At 37.3% G+C, this 25,372-nt stretch overlaps 2 pseudogenes; both read left to right on the forward strand.

The window, feature by feature from the left end:
* Positions 1-2,993: 2,993 nt before the first annotated feature.
* LOC111807052 lies at positions 2,994-6,913 on the forward strand (annotated as a pseudogene).
* Positions 6,914-15,989: 9,076 nt separating this feature from the next.
* Positions 15,990-17,866, forward strand: LOC111807527 (annotated as a pseudogene).
* The last annotated feature ends 7,506 nt before the right edge of the window (positions 17,867-25,372 follow it).

A 25,372-nucleotide genomic window follows, 5' to 3' on the forward strand; every position in this document is an offset into this window, starting at 1 on the left:
GAGATACTCACTCGTGATAAAGTCGAAATGGAGGAAGCAAAAATGGAAGTTGAAAATGTCATTGTGGACTTACAAAAGGAATTGAGTAAACTATACCCTTTTCAAGATTGGTTCTCATGAAAAACTCTATGGTTCCACAAAGTAGACACAATAAGGAGTCTATATAAGGAAAGTTGAGGTAATTCGGGTACTGGAAGCTCAAGAACGAAGGTCCCAAACGTCAATAACAAGGTAAGTAGCCACCTTGGACTTTTTGTTAAGAAATACTTGTAGGAATCGCTTGTATTTCCATATGAACTCTAAACCAAGTATGAACTAAGGTTAAATGGAAGAAAAACTTAAAGAACTGCGAGTTAAGACCCTAAACCGATCAAATTGCTCGATAATTAGGTAACGTTAGAATAACCCACTAGATGAACTCTGGTGCCTATGAAATTTTAATGCTGAGCATACTATAGCATTTTGAGGCTATATATGAAGTTTGGTAGTCATTGGATAAGGATAAGTAGGTAAACCAAGAAATGGTGCAAATTGACCATAATGGACCTAAGGATATCTACTTACAGTTCATGACCTAGATGACCTCCAAATGCTATGAAGCCTTGAAGTAGATCAATATTTTATGATGTTTGATGATTTGATGAAGTTTGAAAGGCATTGGAACACGTTAAGTAGCAAAACCAAGAATTAGGGGTGAAGTGACAAAAATGCCCCTAGGACTACTTATGAGATTTCAAGGTCTATACGTGCTCCGAATGATTTGCTACTTCTTATAAGGACATAAAGATAAGTTTGAGGTTTCAAGTTGATTGGAGTAAGTTTGGAACCTAAACCAAGTTAGGATCCAAGAAACACCTAAAGGAAACACCACAAGACTTTACACTCTTCTAGGACCCTCTAAAGAACTCCCGAGGAATCTATGACCTTCTAGAACAACTCACACTAAGATGGGTTCATATGGTTACAAATACAAGTTACAACTTATACCTCAAGAAATTAAGGACCTTAGAAACTTAAAAGATTAAGAACCAAGAAGAACAAAACACAAGCTTTACAACTACACAAGTAAGAAGAATGCTAGGTACCACTCAAGGACAAAAGACCAAGGTTCCCAAACTCAAAAACTCAAGAATGCTAGGTAATACTCTAGTCATGTCCAAAGTGACCCATACCTCCCACCAAGCGGTGCCCAAGAATTCCTCTTCTAGGTGGATGCCCTGCACCATGTTTCCTTTGCAGGATGTCATGCTCAAGTTTTCCTCATCTAGAAGAGATGCCCTGCAGACTTGCAAGATGCCTTGTTCAAGTATGCACGGAGCAAGTGACCTTTATGGTCTATCAAGGGGAGTAGTCTAAGATCACGTTGGAACAAGAAGAGAGAAAGTTACCTTAGCCACGAATCAAGAACCTCCTAAGACCTCCCATGGTACAACATGCTCATGTCTTAGACTACGCTGCTTGGAACGCATGAAGCCTTGAGCCTAGGTAAGCAGACTGTATTATAGGGTAAGCCCTTGATGCAGTATTAAGACTACATCGCTTGGAATGTAAGAAGCCTTGGATGTAGGTTTTCAGACTATGCCACTTGAAACGCATGAAGCCTTGGGCATAGGATTAAGCAGACTGTATCGAAGGGCAAGCTCGAAGATTCGGTAAGACTACGTCGCTTGGAACGCATGAAGCCTTGGACATAGGTTAAGGTTGTGTCGCTTGGAACGCATGAAGCCTTGGACATAGGTTAAGGCTGTGTCGCTTGGAACGCATGAAGCCTAGGACACAAGATTGTCAGGTGCATGCCTAGTGTCGTAAATCCAAGGGGGAGTGTCTTTGAGAACGAATCAAGGCCAGAACAAAAACCAAGAAAGTACCAAGAATAAGAGAAAGATCAAGGACTAGAACAAGGATCAAGATCCTAGTTCTAAGGACAAGAACCAGGAACAAAGGACTAAGAACCAAAAATCATAGTACTAAGGCTCTTAAAGGAAAACCAAAGTTTTAGGATTGAAGTACCAACATCCTCAAGAGAGATCAAGATAAGAACCCCAAGTCAAGAACAAGAATTAAAGGGGCCTAAGTACTTACAAGAAGAACAAGATCAAGAACAAACAAGAACTAAGAATGTGGTACCCTAGCATATCAACGACACGATTAAGGGCCTACAATTAGGCTACTTACTGAGTCTTGTACTCATTCCTTATTCTCCATTTTTTTCCAAGTGATAAGGAGCTGGTCGAGGTCGAGAGCGGACTCTGGAGCAGGTGCCATAGACTAACCTCACCCGTCGTCCTCAACCCTTTTGTTTTAAAATGTTTTGCGTCTGTTCTTTATTCTATCTTTTAACTATTATGTTGTATTTTAAATTACTAATGTGTGCACACTATTTTGGTATAACGTAAATTATGTTTTAATTTTTAATGATTTTATTTTGCGAAAAATTTATCTGCCTTTTAGAGCCATTGCGTCAGCCCGGTCCTTACATGGTTGCTTGCTCCGTTGTCAAGGTACCGAATGTTGGTCTCCATTCGATCTTCTCCTTTTGTTAGAAGATTCGTCATTACCTTTTCTTCGAGCATCAACAGGTTGGGCATCTTCTCGGCCAACATCAGTGCGGGCTTTTGATCTTGCATGAGTGTGAGGTTTGCCTCCTCATCTCGCTTCTTCTTGTGGCACTCTACTGCATAATGCCCATATTTTCCATAAGAGTAACACTTGATCATACTCTTGTCCTTCCAGAGGCTGACATTGTTATAGGTTTGTGAGGTATTGCCACAACCTCCTTTGCCACCACGTCCACAGCCATGTCCGCAACCACGTCCACAACCTCAGTTTTTCTTGTTATGGCTACCACATCCCCTCATAATTGAAAAGAAAGAGTCAGCCACATCATTTTTTTTCGTCAACATGAGCCACTCCTCATGTGTGAGTAAAAGGTGTTTTTCCTCTTTTTTTTTCCATAGTCACGAAGTCTCTCTTCATGGACCTTAAGACGACCAATGGCCTTCTCAATTGACATGTTCTTGAGGTCCCCAGACTGCTCGATAGAGGTAACAATTTACATGAATCTTGGGGGAACTGCTCAAATGATCTTCTTGACGACGGAGATCTCCTCCACCATGTTGCCTAATGAACGGATGTCACTGACAATTGTCGTCAACTTCATGGAAAAGTCACCTATTGACTCAGCGTCCTTTATGCGGATAGCCTCAACGCTCTTCAAGGTTTGCACCTTTACTTCCTTGACACGTTCCACACCCACATGCATTGTTTGCAGCGTCTCCCCCGCTGCCTTTGTCGAGTTCTTCTCTGCCAACATGAGAATTGTTAGATAAAGTCTGCGGTTTCTTTATTTAGCTTTTACGTGTTTTTTAATATTTTATTTTGACCATTTGACATACACGTCGAATGGATTACCATCCTTTTAGCTGGCCGTTTGGGCCATGTTTACCGGAGAGTGGCACAGATTTAGTTGGCCACTTTTGGTCATTTTCACGATAAGATAATTATTTAAATAAGTGAATCTAATGAGCAAATGAAATCACCACTTTTCATCAAATCAAATTCCAAGATTTCTCTCTTTCATTTTCTGTTTTCATTTTCTTCCAACAAATTTTCTTCGGCCGTTTTTACTCCATCGACGATTTCCTCTTGTTTGTCAAAAGTCAACAAGTGGAACAGAGCATCGTCAGACAACAAGGTCATTCTTGATGATGGTCGGGATGCTTGGGAATTTTTAGGGAGAGGCGGTAATGACGACCGTCTAGCTCCTCAATCGGTCGCCAACGCGAACCCTCGACGGGAAGACACCACATGAGGCCTGGTACAAAAATAAGTCAGCGGTACATCATCTCCAAGTGTTCGGCTGTGTCGCATACATGAAGGTAGCGCGTCCCACCTTGCCAAGATCGATCCCAGAGGGCAGAAGGTCATCTTCATCGGCTACGAACCGGAGAGCAAGGCATACAGGCTCTATGATCCTGTGGGCAGGGCGAGCTCACGTGTCGCGCGACGTCATTGTCAAACTTAGTGCAACTTATTGATAGATGGAATTAGTCAAGTTATTAAGCTATTCATTTTTATTATGAGTCAACCTGAATGTGTATTTCAGGCGAGTCTTTGTAGGAGTTATTTATAGGATTCATTTCAGTTTAAATAGAACCCTCACACTTGGTAAAACATAGCCACGGTAAAGTAGTTCATTATTTCAGTTGTCTCTGTATTATCTTTTTTTAGTAATAATAATTTCATATTTATTCACACCTTTGAGGGTGAGATATTGTGATAGTTGGTATCAGAGCCAAGTTGGTACCGTTTCATATTATTACTCAACGAGATGAATGGTAGAAGTGCTTCTTGGTGTAGCTATGGAAAAGCTTGTTGGCAATAATTATAATTATTGGAAGTTATGTATGGAAGCTTATCTACAGGAACAAGATTTGTGGGATTTAATTGAAGGTGATGACACAGAAATTCCCAGTAGACACTCCACATAATGCTGAATTACGCCAAAAATGGAAGATCAAATGTGGAAAAGCCTTATTTACCTTGCGAACTCTTATTAGAAAGGAATACATTGATCATGTTCGTGATTTAAAGTCACCAAAGCAAGTGTGGGAAACCCTTCAAAAGTTGTTCGCTAAGAAAAATACAGCTCGATTGCAATTTCTAGAGAATGAACTGGATGTGGTAACTGAGGGTAATTTTTCTGAAGAATATTTCTTGAAAGTGGAAAATCTATGTTCTGAAATTTCAGAATTAGATGCTGAGGTGAGTGATGCTCGATTACGACATTATCTTATTCGTGGATTACTAAAAGAATTTATGCCCTTTGTTTCCTCAATACAAGGGTGGGCAAATCAGCCTACAGTAATTGAACTGAAGAATCTTCTTTCTAATCAAGAAGCCTTGGTTAAGCAAATGACCAGCAGCAACGAGTTTTCCCCAAAGTCAGAAGATGCGTTGTATGTCAAATATCAAAGGAGACAAAATTATCATTCAAAGCCTTCATCAAGCAATGCGAACCAATTTAGAAGTGAGGAGTCATCAAAGAAGCCATTTAAAGCTTGCTACAGGTGTGGAAAACCTGGCCAATTTAAACGCGATTGTTAGGTGAAAGTGGTGTGTCATCGTTGCGAAAAGTCAGGCCATATTAAGCCAAATTGCCGAGTCAAAATGCAGGAATCAGAAGCAAATGTTGTACATGTAAGAAAAAATTCTTCAGATCCAATTTGGGAATAGTGCTTAACTACTAAGGTTCTTGATCAACCAACAAACGTGACTTCAGCCGTACATCAAGATGATGTCTCTACAGATAATCAAAATCCTAATTCCACTACTTACGCTTCTGAATTTGATTCCCTCCAAATTCCACCTCTAGACTCTCTTTTTTTCCCCGATGCCAACTCTGTTGCCCTTAGTGACCCTCCTATTTATTCCACGGCCTTGGATTTTGGATTCGACGAAAATGAAAATTTTGAGCTAACCTTTGGCGCTCTTGATAGTCCTTTCCTTCCTTTTGAGGCTAACGATTTCCACATCTCCAAGGTTTGGATCAAACTACCAATTCATTGGACTTGCAGGCTGACCGGAAAGCTTCTAGGGGCGCTGCTGTTCGTGCTTTGCAGGCTGACCGGGAAGCTTCTACGGTTTCATGCAAGCAGTCCCCTAATGAAGGTGAGTTTCTCAACTATCAATCTTTTGAATTAAGAACCGCAGGTAGTAAGTTTTTTTCGACCCATTCTGGTGGATGGGACTCAAAGAGTCCGAGGATTGTAAATTGTCCTTCCCTAGAGCATGGTGACGGTGGTAGTGATCATGAATTCTCATGCGAGCCAGCGTTGTCTCACGGCTCAGGTTCTGGCGTCTCTGAGGGATGAATTACCTATGTTCTTATGCGGAGTATTACGATGTCATTGTCGATCAGAAGATTAAATCAGAGGAAATAGGGAAAATTTGCATGATGAAGAGGAAGAAAGACCTGGATGAAGAAAACTCGAATTTGAGATTAGAAAGTATCAATCTCCAATTGAGTTCCTGTGCTCTAAATGAGGATGAAGAGAAGAGGAAAGCGAGGTTGATGAGGAATAGAGAGAGTGTGCAACTTTCCAGGCAGAGGAAAAAGCATTACGTGGAGGAGTTGTTGGATAAATTGAGAAGTATGCATTCATCCATTGCTGAATTGAATAGTAAGATATCATATGTGATGACTGAGAATGCAGGCCTGAGACAGCAGCTGAGTGGCAGTCGTATGTGTCAGCCTCCTCCTCCTAAGAGAAAAAAGAATGAGAGTAAGAAGGTTGTGGGAAGAACTAAGAAGGTTTCCCGTATTAATTTTCTGGGTATGTTGTTCTTTATTATGCTTTTTGGTGGTCTAGTTCCAGTAATGAATGACATATTTGGCAATGTTGTAGGAGTAACTGGCACGTTAGCATTTGTTGGTGATAGGTTATACAATCAAAACTGAGGAAGGGTTTTGAGAGTCGGTAAGTATTCGAATTTATCTTGTGAGAAATCTGATACTTTGAACCTCTTAATATGTGAGGAAATTCATAGGAAAGGGGCGGACAATTTCGATGCCTATTCTGATGCAGGCTGGTTGAGAGAATTGGGGTCGTCTTTGGAGCTTTTTGAGAAGAGGGTTTTCTGGGAAGAGTCAAGCCATGACTATGCTTCGTTTCTCAAGGAATTAGAGGTTTTAAGAACCCGAGCAGATCGAGCGCGATCCAGAGAGAAAACTTTTGATGAGCAAATGACAATTGGTAGGGTTTTATATGAGCACCAACTCTTCAAGGAGGCTCTTGTTAGCTTCAAGAGGGCTTGTGAGCTGCAACCTACTGACGTGAGGACGCATTTTAGAGCTAGGAACTGCTTGTATGTTCTTGGAAAATACAAAGAGGCAAAGGAAGAGTTTCTGTAGGTATTGGAGGCGGGAGATTCTTTGTCCTACCCATTTTAGAACTTTGAAACTGCTGGGGAGTGCTTTATTTGGAGTAGGGGAATATAGGGCTGTCATTAAGGCTTTAGAAGAGGGCATACTCATGAAATCAGATTATGCTAATTCTCACTATGATTGTAGATGCTTTGTATAATTTGGGTGGACTTTACGTGGACTTGGGGTTGTTTCTCGCCATTCTTTCTCCCATTTGCACACGTCCCCTTGAAAAGAGAAAGCGGGTGGTATCCGATGCCCTTGTATGGCAACCTGTGAACGATTGTGGCCCTTAGATCAGAATATTTGATGCAATCAGGTATATCAAATTGTTGAGTGCCATATGTTCCTAGTCAAGGATCCAGTGAGATAATGGAAGTCCATGGGCAGACATACGGTTGCACCAAATTGAATCTTTTCATAAAGCTCTCAGAGTTATTGAGAAATAAGCTTGCACTAAGGGAGGCTGTCAAAATTAGTGCAACTTATTCTTAGATGGAATTAGTCAAGTTGTTAAGCTAATCATTTTTATTAGGAGTCAACCTGAATGTGTATTTCAGGTGAGTCTTTGTAGGAGTTATTTATACTATTTATTTCAGTTTAAATAGAAGCCACAATAAAGGAGTTCATTATTTCAGTTGTCTCTCTATTATCTTCTTCTTTGAGTAATAATAATTTCATATTTATTCACACCTTTGAGTCGTGGGATATTGTGACAGTGTATTTCAGGTGAGTCTTTGTAGGAGTTATTTATAGGATTTATTTCAGTTTAAATAGAAGCCTCATGCTTGGTAAAACACAACCACAGTAAAGCAGTTCATTATTTCAGTTGTCTCTGTATTATCTTCTTTGAGTAATAATAATTTCATATTTATACATGAAGGCAACGCATCCCACCTCGCCAAGCTCGGTCCCAGGGGGCTGAAGGTCGTCTTCATCGGCTACGAACCCGAGAGCAAGGCATATAGGCACTATGATTCTGCGGGCAGGGCGAGCTCACGTGTCGTGCGACGTTATCTTCGACGAGAGAACCTTCAGGCAGTAGAACGACGTGACCAAGGCGGACCAAAACCCAAATCAGTTCACGGTGGAGTACCTTGTCACCGAGCCAGGAGAAGGAGGAGCGCAGCATCAGGAACTATCACTGCTGCCAACAACTACACACCCTAAACCAATGGAGTTTGCAACACCACGGACTGCAGACTCGACGCTGGATGTCGATCACGATGATGATCTGATGGCCACGTATCGGAGGATGGAAGACCTAGTGGGAGGAGGTCAACCACCTGGACTGGCGACGCGCGAGCTCGAACAAGAGGTGGCCGAACTACATGCCATCAGCGCAGATGACCGAACACCTTCGCCGAAGCAAACAGGAACCCGTGCTGGCTGAAGGCAATGCAGAAGGAGATGGCATCCATCACTAAGAACAAGACGTGGAGTCTGGAGGACATGCCACCGAGACACCGAGCCATAGGGCTCAAATGCATCATCAAATTGAAATGTAACGAAGAGGAAGAAGTTATGAAACACAAGGCTCGTCTGGTGGCGAAGGGCTACATCCAGAAGCAAGGAGTGGACTTCGTGGAGGTATTTGCGCCGGTGGCAAGGCTGGAATCTGTCCGCCTATTGCTGGCAATCGCGGGAACATCATTCCTGGGAGGTCCACCACATGGACGTGAAATTCGCGTTCCACAATAGAGAGCTGAAGGAGACCATCTATGTCCGACAACCACCAGACTTCCTGGACAACAACAATCATAACAAGGTATTGCGCCTGCACAAGGCACTCTATGGGCTTCGGCAAGCACCACGAGCCTAGAACGCGAAGCTCGACAATATCTTGATGTCGCTGAAGTCAAGCATTGTGCCTCTCAGCATGGCATGTACACGCATGGCCACGGCGAGTAGCAACTGATCGTGGGAGTGTACGTCACGACCTCATAATCACTGGAGGCGACATGGAAGTCCTCGAAAGATTCAAGAGGGAGATGTCAAAGAACTTCAAGATGAACGATCTCGGCGTGCTCAACTACTACCTCAGTATCGAAGTGAAATAGAGTACTACCGGCATCACCATTTGTCAAGGTGCGTACGCAAAGAAGCTGTTGGACACAGTTGGGCTAGCTGACAGTAACCCTACAAGGACGCCAATGGAAGCCCGACTCCAACTAAGGAAAGCCGGCACTACAATAGCAGTTGACTCCACCAATTACCGCAGCATTGTCGGGAGCCTGCGCTATCTGGTAAACACACGCCTTGACCTTGCTTATTCCATTGGATACATGAGTAGGTTTTATGGAAGCACCTAGGGAGGAGCATCTTGTGGCTGTCAAGCACATCCTATGCTATGTGGCCGAAACTAGAGGCAGAGGTGTGAGATACTGCGTAGGGAGAGGAAAGTAGAAACTTGAGCTGGTCGACTATAGTGATAGTGACATGGTCGGTCACGTTGATGATCGTAAGAGCACCAACGGGATGATTTACTTCCTCTCAGGCGGCGCGATCTGCTCGCAATCAACTAAGCCAAAGATAGTTGTTTTATCTTCTTGCGAAGCAAAGAAATACTCAGTAAGTGACCCCATTATTGGGGTTAAATGCAACAATCACATGCAAACGACATGATGGGACCTATCTTTCAATCTGTCTTCCTACGGTGCTGTTCTAACGGGTAATTTGGACGTGTACCATATACTCTACACACAGCCCATACATGCGAGTATGGGCTCACCACTCAGTTCGCACACCGCTGGGCCACTTTCCTTGTCCGGCGAGCATACTATGGGAGCTCCTTAGGCCGGACACCCGTTAGAACTAGTCATCGTCACGGCAGCACTATGCAAACATAACAATCGGTGTCCCGCCATTGGATGTACGCGTCCATACCTTCGTGATGGAATAGGGGTATCCCCCAAATGCATGAGCACACATAATGCATGAGGTCCCCAATATTTCTACTTTTATCATTAATGAATATAAATCCGCTATCATCTTTTATGCTTAACATGTCATTTCTCATTTTCAGCCTACGTATCATACATAATCCTAACGGGGTTACATTTCATTTCATTTGTCGTGATATCATGTCATTCATAACATGCTGTATACATACAATTTAGAAAACATAACATAACGCTCCATGCTTTTAACATGTCATTTCATAACATGCAATTCATACAACAATTACCTCAATGGTCACACAAAACAATCTAAACATGACACATCACATCACAATATATCATATCATAAACATTGAGTATCGTAATCACTTCGTGGTCATACCGTTCCCTAACTTATCATAGCCTTAACGTTCTTATATCTATAACAGTCATATNTACTATTTCTGTGTTTACATCTCTCTCTATTTAGGTTTTACTACTGTCTGTATTTATCTAAGTAGATTAGCTATTTGAAGTTATTCTTTACTATTTCTGTGTTTACCTCTCTCTATATTTAGGGTTTTACTACTCTCTATATTTACCTTTCTCCATATGTTTAGTTTATGGTTTTAATTCCTTAATTTCTTTTTTTAATCTGTCGCCTCTTAATTTTGTTCTCATGTATTACNTCATACAATTCACATATTATAACATAACATAAACATAATATAAGCATACCGATTAACAGATAATTCACACATATCAGTATATATGCACGTNATTACAAATTTCTAGTGGATATTGTTTCCAAATCTTTCCTTATCTTTAGTGGATATTGTTTCTAAATCTTCACAAATTTTCTTCCTTTCTTTAATAAAGTATATATTAAATCTTCATTTCTATATATTAAATCTTCCTTTCTTTAATAAGGTATATATTAAATCTTCCTTTCTATATATTAAATCTTCCCTTCTTTAATGAAATTACAGACAAATATATGTTAGATCTTCTCTAAATAGTTGCAATCATTTAATGTTGCAATTGGTTAGCATTGAGTTAGGAATTAAATGTCAATAATTTTATATGAATTCTATTTGATCATATAAAACTGTATGTCCGATTATATGAATTCTTTTAAATTAGAAAAAAGATAAATTTTGTCACATCAGTAATATTATACCAGTAGCCCACCAATAAAAATTAGCAAAAATATTAGTGAAGAGAAACANCAAAATTATTTCTCTAATTTACATAGGTCCATTGTTAAAAGTGTTAGAAATGTTATATGTCTATAATTATATTTTTATTAAAAATCTTATTTTTGATAGTTACTATGGTAAAAAAGTAGATTAACTATATGAAGTTATTCTGGACTTTACTATTTCTGTGTACTTTACTATTTCTGTGTATACCTCTCTCTCTATTTAGGTTTTACTACTGTCTGTATTTATCTAAGTAGATTAGCTATTTGAAGTTATTCTAAATCTTATTTTTGATAGTTACTATGGTAAAAAAGTAGATTAACTATATGAAGTTATTCTGTACTTTACTATTTCTGTGTTTACCTCTCTCTCTATTTAGGTTTTACTACTGTCTGTATTTATCTAAGTAGATTAGCTATTTGAAGTTATTCTTTACTATTTCTGTGTTTACATCTCTCTCTATTTAGGTTTTACTACTGTCTGTATTTATCTAAGTAGATTAGCTATTTGAAGTTATTCTTTACTATTTCTGTGTTTACCTCTCTCTATATTTAGGGTTTTACTACTCTCTATATTTACCTTTCTCCATATGTTTAGTTTATGGTTTTAATTCCTTAATTTCTTTTTTTAATCTGTCGCCTCTTAATTTTGTTCTCATGTATTACAAATTTCTAGTGGATATTGTTTCCAAATCTTTCCTTATCTTTAGTGGATATTGTTTCTAAATCTTCACAAATTTTCTTCCTTTCTTTAATAAAGTATATATTAAATCTTCATTTCTATATATTAAATCTTCCTTTCTTTAATAAGGTATATATTAAATCTTCCTTTCTATATATTAAATCTTCCCTTCTTTAATGAAATTACAGACAAATATATGTTAGATCTTCTCTAAATAGTTGCAATCATTTAATGTTGCAATTGGTTAGCATTGAGTTAGGAATTAAATGTCAATAATTTTATATGAATTCTATTTGATCATATAAAACTGTATGTCCGATTATATGAATTCTTTTAAATTAGAAAAAAGATAAATTTTGTCACATCAGTAATATTATACCAGTAGCCCACCAATAAAAATTAGCAAAAATATTAGTGAAGAGAAACAAAAAAAAATAGAGATATAAGAAAAAGAAATGCAAGAAAAAAAAGAAAATACATATATAAGAAAAAAGAAAGATTTGAAAAGATAATACACATATAAAAAAAAAGTAAAGATTTGAAAAGATAATAGGATTATACTAAAAATCGAGAGTAGGAATGGATTAACAAAATTTGTCAATAACGAGAACAAAATTGGCCAATAATGAGGAGGAAAGATTTGTTGAACATCATCAAAAGATAAAACGAAGATTTGGTGAACAGAAGTAAAAGATAAAACTAAATATGAGAGGGCAATAGTAAATATAAAGATGAAGAGAAATATGAGAGGGCAAAAGTAAATTCATAGATGGAAGAGAAATATAAGAGGGCAAGAGTAAATACCATGATTGAAGAGGGAGTAAATATAGAGATGAAGAGAAATATAAAAGGACGAGTAAATACAAAATAGGAAGGATTTGGTAAACAAAATTAAAAGATAAAATAGTTAATATCGGGAGCAATAAACCCTAACAAATTCCTTTCAGTAACAATATCTTTCATAAAATAATAATAATAGAAAATGAGATCTTAATATATATATATATATATATATATATATTATAACGTTTCAAGACTCTACTTATGCAAAGTTTTTAACGCTCGCATGAAGTCTAATACATGGATAAAATTTAGAGCATTAAACATGAAATTGATGTCATGGGTTCATATAGGTTGACTTAGATACAAAGGACAAAAATCGAACTTTCCTTGAGGATAAATTGGTGATACCAGCCTAAGCCAACCAGTTAAGTAGCTTTACTATAGGCTAGAAATTGCATGAGTTACAATTTATGATGTATGAGTTATGATGATATATGAGTTGTATCATATGATGTCGTATACTAGTATATAATGATGTATGAGTTACGATGTTTGATGATGTTCGTAATATATATAGTTTGATATATGACGTATTGGATATGTTTGATGTAGTTTATGGCAATATGATGAGTATGATGATTGCATGACGTTTGTCTTAATATATCGATGTTTTCCATATTATGCATGTTATATGATGATGAGTGTCATATTGCATCATATCGATAGACTGACATAAGACACAACCCTAACAGCATGAAAATGATATTAATATAAATATCCAATGAGGATGTGTTACTTAATGTAACAAAGATATGAGACTAAAGGGTTGTGTCAAAAGAGATGATAAGATGGAATTTATAGGGACCTCATGCATGTTGTATGTTCATAAGCATAGGGATACTTCCCTAGAGACGATGAGTGCGAACGCGCACAGTATGATGATGAGGGTTTTCATGAGTGCATGACACCAGGGGTTCCGCTGACCTCCGAACGTCGCTACAAATTAGTGATCAGAGAGGATCTAGGGGGTGTGTGAGCCCACCTGGAGAATCGTACGTGTGGGTCGTGTGTAGAGAAGTACTATACATCCATAGTTGTCTGAGACTGAAGGCCACCCCTAGATGAGATAGAGATAGGCCCCAAGAGCATGATTGCATGTGTTTGCATTTGCATTGCCCCTATAGTGGGGCCACTTATTGAGTATTCTTCGAAATACTCAAGCTGTGTTCCACATCATTTTTCAGGTAAAGGCAAGGTACACATGTACGGAGGACGGCGGCATCGCGAGTGGAGACTATGGCACGTGCATAAGGTAGACACATTTAAATTCCTAGTCTTACGTTAGAATAGGTTGTTTTGCATTTTATTAATTTAAATTATTTTGTTTTTTTTTTTTCTCAATTTTCTTATTCCGTATTTAAACACATAAGACTCTCTTTTCTAGAGAAGATGATGTTTTAAATATTTTAACATTTATACTATAGATATGTTTTCTTTTAAGAATTATATTTCCGCATTAGAGATGAACATGAAACGTTAGTAGCGACTCTGAGTACGTAGAATTTTAGGATCGTTACAGTTTTATCGGATATCCTCGAACATGCGTTAGTAAGTATGCAGAAGTTTAGAGTCATTATAGACGTTAATAAAAAAATTTGAAAAGTGAGAATGATGGGACGTATGCATTTCAATCAACAAGAAGATTTATGTTATATAGTCGATTTCATGGAAATGATACGCAAACACTTTTTTTTTAGAATACTAGTTTGAAATATATGGAATTATAAAGATTTATAACTTCCTTTGGTTTCTCATATAGACGTGCCACTTCAGTCGTACAAATTCAAATGAAAAGAAACTAACACAAATTGAAATAAAAAGAAAAATAATATAAAATAAAATAGTCTTATACTAACCTATAAATGGAAATGAAATTAACCTATACTAATCTACCGTCTACTAATATAAATACAAAACTATCATAAACATGTGCCAAAGTCTCGTAGTTCCTATGCCATTATCAGTCGTACAAGAGATCCTTACCTTTACTTGAAAATTAGAGTAGCACATCGCTTTAGTATTTTATGAAATTTAGGAAGCGATCCCCTATTGGAATTAAATGCAAACACACAGTTACATGTATGGGATCTATCATAACCATCTATTTTCCTACTATGGCTATCCTAATGGGCAACTTAGATGTGTACTTAATTTTCCAACACATGGTTCACATATGTGAGTATGGACGCACCACTTGGTTCACAAACCTCCTTGACCCCTTTCTGGTTGAGCGAGCATATTTTTTGGTAGCTGTTGATGTCAAACACCCATTAGTAGTAGCAACCTTCACGACAGCATTATGATAAACATAATGGAAGTTCTAGAGAAATTAATAAAAGTTATGAAAACGGATGGAAATTGTTTGAATTAGATAATGAATTAATGACGAGTTACATATTGATTTTAATATTATTGTATTTTGATGTGTTTTCCTACTCATATAAATATGTGTAGGATTTGTCATTTATAAATATGTATTGGTGACGCGTCACATAGCTTGATGAGTTCTCTTCAATCGCACAAACTTTTAGACTAAATCAACCTGATGTTACTCCTCCTCAAAAAAAACTTTTCAAATGCAAACTTCATTTAGATACAGCTTTCGTTGAAGACACGACAGTCGTGATGGACGAGAAGGTAAAATAAACTATGATAATAGAAATGATGTGAAAACTATCCCAATAGACTAACACAACTTCTTCCGTTACCTATATTCCTCATTTCTTAAGATGTAAAAACTATCCCAACAGACCAACATAAGTCCTTCCGTTACCTATATTCCTCACTTCTTAAGAGTGAAGACTATCGTAACAGACTAACACAAGCTCTTTCAACATGTTTATTCATAGCTCACATGCATATTACGAAAACTTCTAGGATGTCACCTAACATAAAATTACCCAAGGTAAGGCACGCTCAACTAAGGAGTCTTTATAATTGAGCCATCGAAAAAGTAGGTGTACCTTGTTGGTATATGTAGTAACTTTCATTTTTTTAAAAAAACTTTCATAGTATCCAAAGAATCGCTTTTACTCACATATGCTCTAGATTCATTCACATACTTCTCCTTTACTCGTGTGTCACATACCCACTAACTTGTCGTAAAAGTAAAACTAGTAAAACTCTAAGTCTATAATACATTGATTTATAGTAATAAATAAAAATTGATTAATTAAAAAATTTAGCTCACCGTTCACATACGAGATACATTAAATAAAAAATAAAATAAAATGTAGGTGAGAAATAGAAGAGAGAATAAAATGTAAATATATATTAAATAATTGAAAATATAATTTAATACATCTACATATGCGTATCTACCAACCGTCAACGGTCAGTATTACGTGTTCCACACTTCGAGCTTGACTCTGAAGTCAGTCAACCGTCAACGGTACATAGACCACTCTATAATAGTCCATTGCCCATAGCTTCCTTCCTTAACCAAAACCATCCATTTCCCTTTCTTCTTCTCTCCCTCCAAGGTAGATGCCTATGGCGGTGCTGCAGTCGTCCCTCTATCTGCTTGTTCTCTTGTCGGTCATTTTTCCGGCGGCCAAATCCCAACGGAATCAGCTGAGATTTGGCAAAAACGGAGAGTTTAAGATACTGCAAGTGGCGGATATGCATTATGTTGATGGGAAAGCTACCCCATGTGAGGATGTTCCTCCATGGGCTGCCGTTTTGGGGAACCATGACCAAGAATCCACTCTTTCAAGGGAAGGAGTAATGAAGCATATTGTGGGCTTGAAAAACACTCTCTCAAGGGTTAATCCTTCAGAGGTAAACCCGATCGATGGCTTTGGGAACTACAATCTGGAGGTTGGTGGCGTTCAGGGCTCTGCTTTTCAGAACAAATCTGTTCTCAAATCTCTATTTCCTTGACAGTGGTGATTACTCCACAGTTCCTGGGATCTCTGGATATGGCTGGATTAAAGCTTCTCAACAGTCTTGGTTTCAGCTTACTTCTGCCTACCCCAAGGTACATTATTCATATGCTCTGTTTTGCTCTGCTTTTCCCAAATTTGAGGATTAATTTGCATTTCTATTATTGGGTGGGCACCCATTACCCCAGAAGAGTGCAGCACCTGGGCTAGCATACTTCCACATACCATTGCCTGAGTTCTCCCGTTTTGATGCATCAAACTACACTGGCGTGAGACAAGAAGGGATTAGCTCTGCTGCTCAAGTGAACTCTGGTTTCTTTACCTCCATGGTGGAATCAGGGGATTAACCTTTGCTATGCTGGAGGATTTGGGTACCATGCTTATGGCAAGGCTGGGTGGCCGAGGAGAGCTCGAGTGGTGGTGGCTAACTTGGAAGCAACAAGCAATGGAAATTGGGGAACTGTGAAATCCATCCGAGCCTGGAAGCGCCTTGACGACGAACATCTCACGGCCATTGACGCTCAAGTTCTTTGGAGCAAGACCTCTGTTGGTAACCTTCTTACTCCTTCCTTTATCTTCACCATAACTTACAAAGGAAGGGAGCATTAGACACGAGTCTCCACGGTATGATCATGGTATGATATTATCCACTTTGAGTATAAGTTCTCATGGTTTTGCTCTAGGCTTTTCCAAAAGACCTCATATCAATGGAGATAGTATTCGTTGATTATAAACTCAAGATTATTTTCTAAATTAATCAAGGTGGGATTTTCATCATCCATCCAGGATGTTTGACAATACTCTAAAACTATTAGCTTAACTTATATATCATACCTCCACTTATTTGATTAGTTTTAACTTCAATGTATCTTTAATGAAAATTTAATTTTTTCCTCTCATTAAGTCAGTGAACAATTACATCAATTTCAAATTTAAACTTCTACAAAGCTATTTCTCTAAATTGTACAATGATTCATGTGTTAGATTTCATGGAGTCACTTTCCATATTCGAGTCGGTTTATATAAGTTTATTATATTATTATTTTCATACAAATAACTAAATCTTTTTATTTAATTCTTTATTTAATTTTGTTCTCAAGTTGGTTTTAATTGATTTTTTTTTTTTTTAATCTCGTTGTAAATCATTTTTTTTTTCATGTAGTACGTTCTTGATTGGGGTTCGTAACTAATGTTAATTATTATTGTTAATTATTATTATTTTTGTAGGTGGGCTGATATAAATGTTTGAAAAGTGAGAATGATAGCACGTGTTCATTTCAATGGGAAGGAGACATATTTAGAAGATATGGCATTATATACATTTATATCTTACTTTGGTTTCTAATACCATGCTGTAATACTGCAATACTACTTCCGTTTTTAATACTATGCTGTAATACTACAATAATACTATTTTAATTTACGTGGAATATTATATTATATTTTTTCTTATCGAATATTTCATTTTTTTTAATAAAATTTATATTAAAAAACATGACTGGAAATTACTATTCAAATCCCTACAACAATAAATGAGAAATTTCCCTTGTATTAGAATTGAAATAGGAAGAGAAAGCATCTATGTTGTTGCCTTGCTCAAATCTCACATCGATTGGGGAGGAGAACGAAACTTCTTTATAAGGGTGTGGAAGTCTCCCGCTAAGCAAAAACATTTTAAAAACCTTGAGGGAAAGGCCAAAAGAGAAAACTCAAAGAGGACAATATTTGCTAGCGGTGAACTTGGATTGTTATAAATGGTATCAAAGCTAAACACCAGGCGATGTGCCAACGAGGAGGCTAGGCCTCGAAGGGGGTGGACATGAGGCGGTGTGTTAGTAAAGACGCTAGGCCCCGAAGGAGGTGGATTGGGTGGGTGTCCCATATCGATTGGAGAATAGAATGAGTACTAGCAAGAACACTTGGCTCTGAAGGGGTGAATTGTGAGATCTCACATTGGTTGTGAAGGAGAACAAAACATTTTTTATAAAAGTGTGTAAACCGTCACCAACCTCGCAACCTGCCCTATCATTGTGCAAGCCCAAACCCATGCACCCCTACTGATGCCAACCTATTGGCAACCATAAATTTTCCTTCCCTGTTAGATGTAGTGTGTCCGCAAAATATGAGTTTTACACGGCTGACATGTTCGTTTGGTTAGAACAAGTGTTCCACAGTTGTTGTCCGACTGTCTACAAGAGCGCGTGATTATGATACCTTGCAATCACTACTTACAATCACATAAGCGAGCGCATACGGTATGCGATTGAATAAGCTTGTACCCACATTGTTTTTTTTTTACTCTCACATTCGTCTTCTTCATCTAACAAATATCACTCTTAATTTTAATTTCGTACTCTTCTTCTTCTTCATTGATTGATGTCATGATTTATAATAATTTTTGTGTTTAATGTTTTTAGTTGATGGGTAATTATTATTTTTTCAGATGAGCAAAGGGTGTAACACTATTAATTTCGTACTCTTCTTCTTATTATTTTAAGTGGTGCTCATCCATTTCTCAAGAACAAAAGTCAATATTCTCTTTCTTTTTCAGTATTAAAACTGAAAGCAACCACCCAATCACTAAAGCTATATTTAAAGTTTGGTTTTAGGAAGAAAAAAAAAACATTTTATTCCCACTTTGAAATAATAATACGATGTAAATGAGCTAATGAATAAACTAGAATCACTTCGGAATGAAAGCAATCTTGAGGATAAAATGATTAAATTGAAGTTAGTATATATACCAATAAGGTACACTTTTCTTTTCGGTAACTCAATCATATAAACTCTAAAGTTAAACGTGTTTTGCTTAGACCAATTTTATGTTAGGTGACATTTTAAGAATTTTCTCAAGAACCAAGTAAGTGAGGATAAAATATATTGAGATGACTGATATTGATTTGTGGGGACAGTTTTTACTCTTATAAATAACGTGATCATGTCGTTGGATATCATGAAAATATAAAGGAGTATCGAATTTAGAAACGAGCAATGTAATGGCCTCGTTTTGACCAATTAGAAATTTGCATTTTCTTTTGATAAAATATNTTTTTTTTTTTTTTTTTTTTTTTTTTTTTTTTTTTTTTTTGTAATTTAAAATATTTTTGACTTTCCGACACTAGGATTTAAAAGAATTAGTCGGCAAATGTGTGATAATATTCACAAAAAATAAAAAAAAAATAAAAATTGAAGTGTTCGAATTCTGTGGTCAATAAAACAATTAGAATCTGTGGCCGCCCCATTGTGTTGGTTTAATTAATCGATAATTATTATCCTTTTCTATTAACGTTTGAGGGAGAAAATACTTTGGAGGAATAAAAATTAATTTTACTTCATAAATTGTAGGGGTATTAAAAAAAATCGATAATTCGAAAAATTTGATCAACTCATCTGAATTTGTACCGTTTGAGTTGTATTATGAACTTATTTGAGTTGAAATAGGTTCAAATAAATGAAAACGGTACGAGTTTTATTAGTTCAAATAAAATGAAGACTTTACTCGTGCGCATGCCTAATGTCACAGTCATGCTGGTTCAGGACGTGTTGTCCATTGTCTCAGGCAGGTTGCATGCTTAACCCATCATATTGTACTAGTTTATCACTTTTATTCATCATTTTCATGATTTATTGCCTTATTTGGTTGATTGTTATTTTTATTTCTATATATGAAAAGATATTATGTTATGCATTTATTATCGCCCGAAAAGGTGCAATTTTCAAGAAGGAAGTTATTACCTAAAAATAAAATAAATAATTAAATGTAATCTCCCAAAAACTTTTATTACCTAACAGAAACATTCTTATTTCTCTGAGTTCCTTATCCTAAATTTCTAGAATGCAATCGTCTTCCGATTATTTTTACATTCCTATGCCTAACCTTTTACCTCCCTTGAAAACGATTTTCTCTCCAAACTTTCCTTCGGAACCTTGGGGTTGCTCTTCGGAGGAAGAATCGAGTAAGGAAGGCAAGATTTTTGGGATAGGGTCGAGCCGTAGACGCACACCCAGCAGCTTCGGCAACTTCGCACGCGTACACAGTGCGGGTCTGCTCGCACGTGTACGAAATCGGCTCGATTCCGTCAATTCCCGCACCTCGACTTGGCGGCTTAGTTGGCCGGCTCGACAACTAGGCTTAGCGGCAAGGTAGCACTATAATATATCGATTCCAAGGTTTTTGGCTCTCCCCGAAGCCGTTTCTGCCCTTAATTTTACAATTCGAGGTCAGTATGGTTCCTAAACGTTAAAGACAGATTAGGTCGGGGGTTTATTTTGATAAATAGCATGAGGTTTAGCTAGGGTATGTTATGAAATGTTCTAAGTTTTCATGTGGTTATCATAGGACATATTTAACCGCTGGGATTAGCTCGTTGTGAGTGCCTTCAACCAAAACCATCGAGGTAAGTGACCTTACTGTTGGAGTTAGCTTACTACATGTTGTATGATGGTGCATGCCCTATGGCCCCTGCATGCACCATATTTATGTGATATGATTATGTGATGTATAAATTGTGTTGACTGTAGATTGGGTATGTTATGTGATGTATGAATTATGTTGACTGTTGACTGTTTATGTATGTGAAGTTATGAATGAGATGTTAGTATTATATGCCATGAATATGTTGATCGATGTCATGGATACACGTAGTATTATCGAGTCATGTCATGAGATGTTTATGCAACTGGAAATGTTTATGTAATATGCCATGTAATGTAAGTCATGTGAGATGCCATGTGACGTAAGAAACGTAAATGCGATGTTAGCACTGCTTATGTAATGTCATGTTAGATATGTTAAGGGACCTCATGCATATATGTATGTCACGTGCATCGGGATTCTTCCCCTTTATGATATGAAAGAATGAGTTACGATATTTATGTTCGCCATGATATCATGCGGGCCCTTTTCTGTTTTGTGGTGTCTGACGACGTGTAATATGTTATGCCCGACCAAGCTAGGCCCAGGGGGTACGTATATGAGCCCGCCTGGTGGGTCCATGTACACGTACATCGGCCATGTGTGAAGGAGTACCACACATCCAACCCTACCTGGAATAGAAAAGCGCCCAAGGCTATGAAAAGTTTATGAAAAAAAGAGGAAGACGACTGAACTACTGAACCAGATGGAACCCAACAGTGGGGTGACTTACTGAGTATTTCATAAAATACTCAAGCCACGTGCTACCTTCATTTTTCAGGTAAAGGCAAGGCGCCAATGTACGGTTGACGGCGGAGCTGAGGGCACCATGGAAGTTGGAGATGAGATATTTTTAGGAGTTTACTTTGATTAGACTGTTTTAAGTTATAGCATTGAGTATTGTTTTATTTGGATTTATGAACCTTTATGAAAGACTCTTCCAAGTTTATTTATGATGAGCTTCCGCTTAATGCGTTATGCATGCATGGGTGACGTCACTAATTAGGTTAAAGAAAATTAGGGGCGTTACATTGCATGCCTAACTCATCATGTTGTACTAGTTTATCACTTTTATTCATCATCTTCATGATTTATTGTTTTATTATTATTTTTTTGAAGAGTGATTTTTCGAAAAAATCATGTGTTAGACTTGAAATGCCTCAAAATGTGACTAGTTGTCAATTCTCTCTACCAAAAGGAATACGTTATCTAAGTCGTTGTTGTGCGTTTCTTGCTTACAAGCCTACAACATTGCTTTCAACTCTCTCTTCCAAAAATCTCTCTACTCCCATTTTCTAAAACTTTGTTCTCGAAGTGAGGCCAAAGGCTTAGGTATATGTCGTTCGTGCTAACGGCAACACGAGTTTGAGTTGGCTGACTCACTCGGTGGTAAGAGTGAGTGTTGAATATCACTTGCAAACGTCACAAAAAATTATGATTGTGATAGTTGGTATCAGAGCCGAGTCTACTTAGGAATTTGATTCAGTAAAAATGTCTACGATAAAGCAACTAAACAAATGCCACCCACTAGTGGACATCGAAGATCACATGCAATATTTGCAAGAAGTCCTTAACAGCATATGGTACTTGGGGGATCGCGTAAGAGCTTGTCACCAACACCAATATGATTAATGTAGTTGCAGGGCACTTGGATGGGATGTCCATCCAACAATTGATGTATAGGATCAATAACCTAGAAGAGAAAGTTACGAGAGTTGGTGGCTTCGAGCAAGGGGATAGCTCGACGAGCTCTATCGCCTAAATAGAGGAGTGTATCGATGGCTTGGACAACTCCCAAAAGATGATTGTTCAAATGGTCATTGAACTCTCTCAAGACATGAAAGCAATTCTCGACATGGTCAAGGTAGAAATGATGGACATAAGCGCTATAGTAGTATGGAATCAAACTCGTGTGTGGATGACCCAATTCAATAAAGTCAAGGTTCCATAACTCAAACCCTTTTTTGGGGTTCAAAATGTCAATACCCTAGAAAACTTCATCTTCGACCTCAAATAATACTTCTATGACACGAGCATCTTGCCAGAGGAAATAAAGGTCACATTGATGACGATGCATTTAGCCAAAGTTGCAAAATTGTGATAAAATTTGAAGTATATTAACATTCAAGACGGTCGATTATTTGGCCTGAGCAATGAACAATTTTAGGATGTGAGTTGAAAACAGGCTTCTTCAAGTGAATGCAACAAGAAAAACAAGTTTGGTGGAGGTGATAGAACAAGATGGGGAAGATCATAAACCCCCACAACAAAAGAGAGGAAAGACAGAAATACCTTCATCTTAAAGCACTAACAACCCCGGTATGGGGCCCTAAACTTTTTGTCTGCCTAGTAGGGAGTCAAAGGAACCCGTCAAAAGGGGTGTGATGTACGTGGAAGCGTAAGTTAACCATAGAGTGATCAAGAGAACTATGGACATATTTATGGTAGAGATGAAAGCCAACCGCATGAATATCAACTAGCATCGAGACATACGAAAAAGGAAAGTCCTCAACTTAGAGCCTTATCAATTCTAGGATTTTTGAAGAAGACCCCATCAAGCTAGGAACCTGGAGTGGACAAACTAACTTCATGATCGCTAAGATGGCTGATTTCGATGTCATGTTAGGGATGAAGTTTCTATTAGAACAAAAAGTCATCCCCATGCCCTTGGTCAAATGCTTGGTCATTAAAGGTTCCAACCCCACATTTGTCCGAACAAACATCAAGCAACCAGAAGAGGTGAAGATATCAACTCTCCAACTAAAGCGAGGCCTCGCTCATTTGAACCCACCTTCAGTACCATTCTTCTAGTTGAAGCATAGAACTCAATCGTATAGATCCCTATAGAAATAACGAAGGTGCTAAAACGATATCAAGACGTGATGTCGTTGAGTCTACCAAAGATTGTACCTTCATGAAGGGGTATTGACCAAAAATGCATATCGAATAGCTCTAGCTAAGCTGAAAAAAACTACAAAAACAACTCAATGAATTATTGAACGTAGAGTTTATCACACTCGCAAAAGCTCTATATGGAGCCCTTGTATTGTTCCAAAAGAAGAGAGACGGGAGTCTCCACTTATGCATTGACTTTGTGCTCTTAATAAAATTACAATTCGCAACCGTCATCTGTTGCCCATAATTACAAACCTATTCCGGCTTCATGGCGCCAACTACTTTTTTTTTAAAACTTGACTTGAGGTCAGGAGACTACAAAGTCCAAATTGTCTCAGTCCAAGATGACTTATGTCACAAGATATGGCCTTTGAATTATTATTATTTATTTGAAAAATATATTTAAAAAGAATAAGATTAAAATATATTTCAACCTAATATTTATTTGAAAAATATAAAAATAAAAAATAAGTTGAAAATAAAGAAAATTGTTTGTTAAATAAAATATATGTTATTTTAATTAAAAGACAACTTTAGAGGTGGAAAATGTGGGGAAGAGAGAGAGAGAGAGAGTGCATGGGTTTGGCAAAGTCTCGTGATTTGAAACGACACGTCGTGGGTTTGGATTAACATGATTCTAACCCCAAATTTTCCACTGCCAAATCCTTCTCTTGTCTTATCTCACATCCAAGACTCATTTTTATGTTTCATCTCATCTCGGCCTATAAACTTTCTGCGTTCAAAATACTTTAGGAGTGTACACGAGTTGAATTGGGTTAGATAATTTTTTTTTTCAACACTAAATTTTAGGTTGATTGGGTTAGTGACCCGAGCTACCTGAATAGAATCCCCTGTTGGATGATGAAGCCCAAAGCAAAACCATGAGAGCTTGCACTCAAAGTGGACAATATCATACCATTGTAGAGAGTCGTGTTCGTCTAACATCCCCAACCCAATCCTCTATTTTCAAGTTGGGTTAATAATTTTAAAAGTAAGATAGGTAGACAAACACAATACACAAACTAAGAAACGTAGAACAATTAGCTTATAAGAACGATTCAATGATAAAGCAACTTTTCATGTTTTAATCATAAAATCTTAAAAATAAAAAATGTATGTACCAGACATAAAATGATGCGTAGAATTTAAAAAGTTACCATATTTGTTCAACTTTGTGTAATGTCATCCTTCTCTTCACTTCTTTCAACTATATCTAAGAAAGAATATGAACCGAACACAGGATAGGATGCGTAGAGATTAAAAAAGTTACCAAATTTTAAAAATATTTTTGTATTCTTTAATTGCAAAAAAACTCGAATAGTAATTCAATGTTAAAGATTAAGGTACAACTTACTGTTTCAACTTCTTAAATAGTATCAAAATCAGACCCTAGAAGTTGAAAAAGTATCATATAGATGAAAGGAATATCTTGAATTTGTTAAATAAATATAGATGGTAAAGAAAACATACTTAAACTATATTTGATTGTGCGAGTCCGGATGATAAATAATTTTTTTATTTTTCTTTTAAAATTTAATTTTTTTGAGATTTTACTTCAGATTTAAGATTTTAAAATTATAAAGGGTAAGAAAAGATCGCTTNAAGAAAAAAATTATAAAAAAACAAAAAAAACAAGAAAACAAAATCAA

Source organism: Cucurbita pepo, chromosome LG12, assembly GCF_002806865.2.
Source record: "Cucurbita pepo subsp. pepo cultivar mu-cu-16 chromosome LG12, ASM280686v2, whole genome shotgun sequence".
NCBI lineage: Eukaryota > Viridiplantae > Streptophyta > Magnoliopsida > Cucurbitales > Cucurbitaceae > Cucurbita > Cucurbita pepo.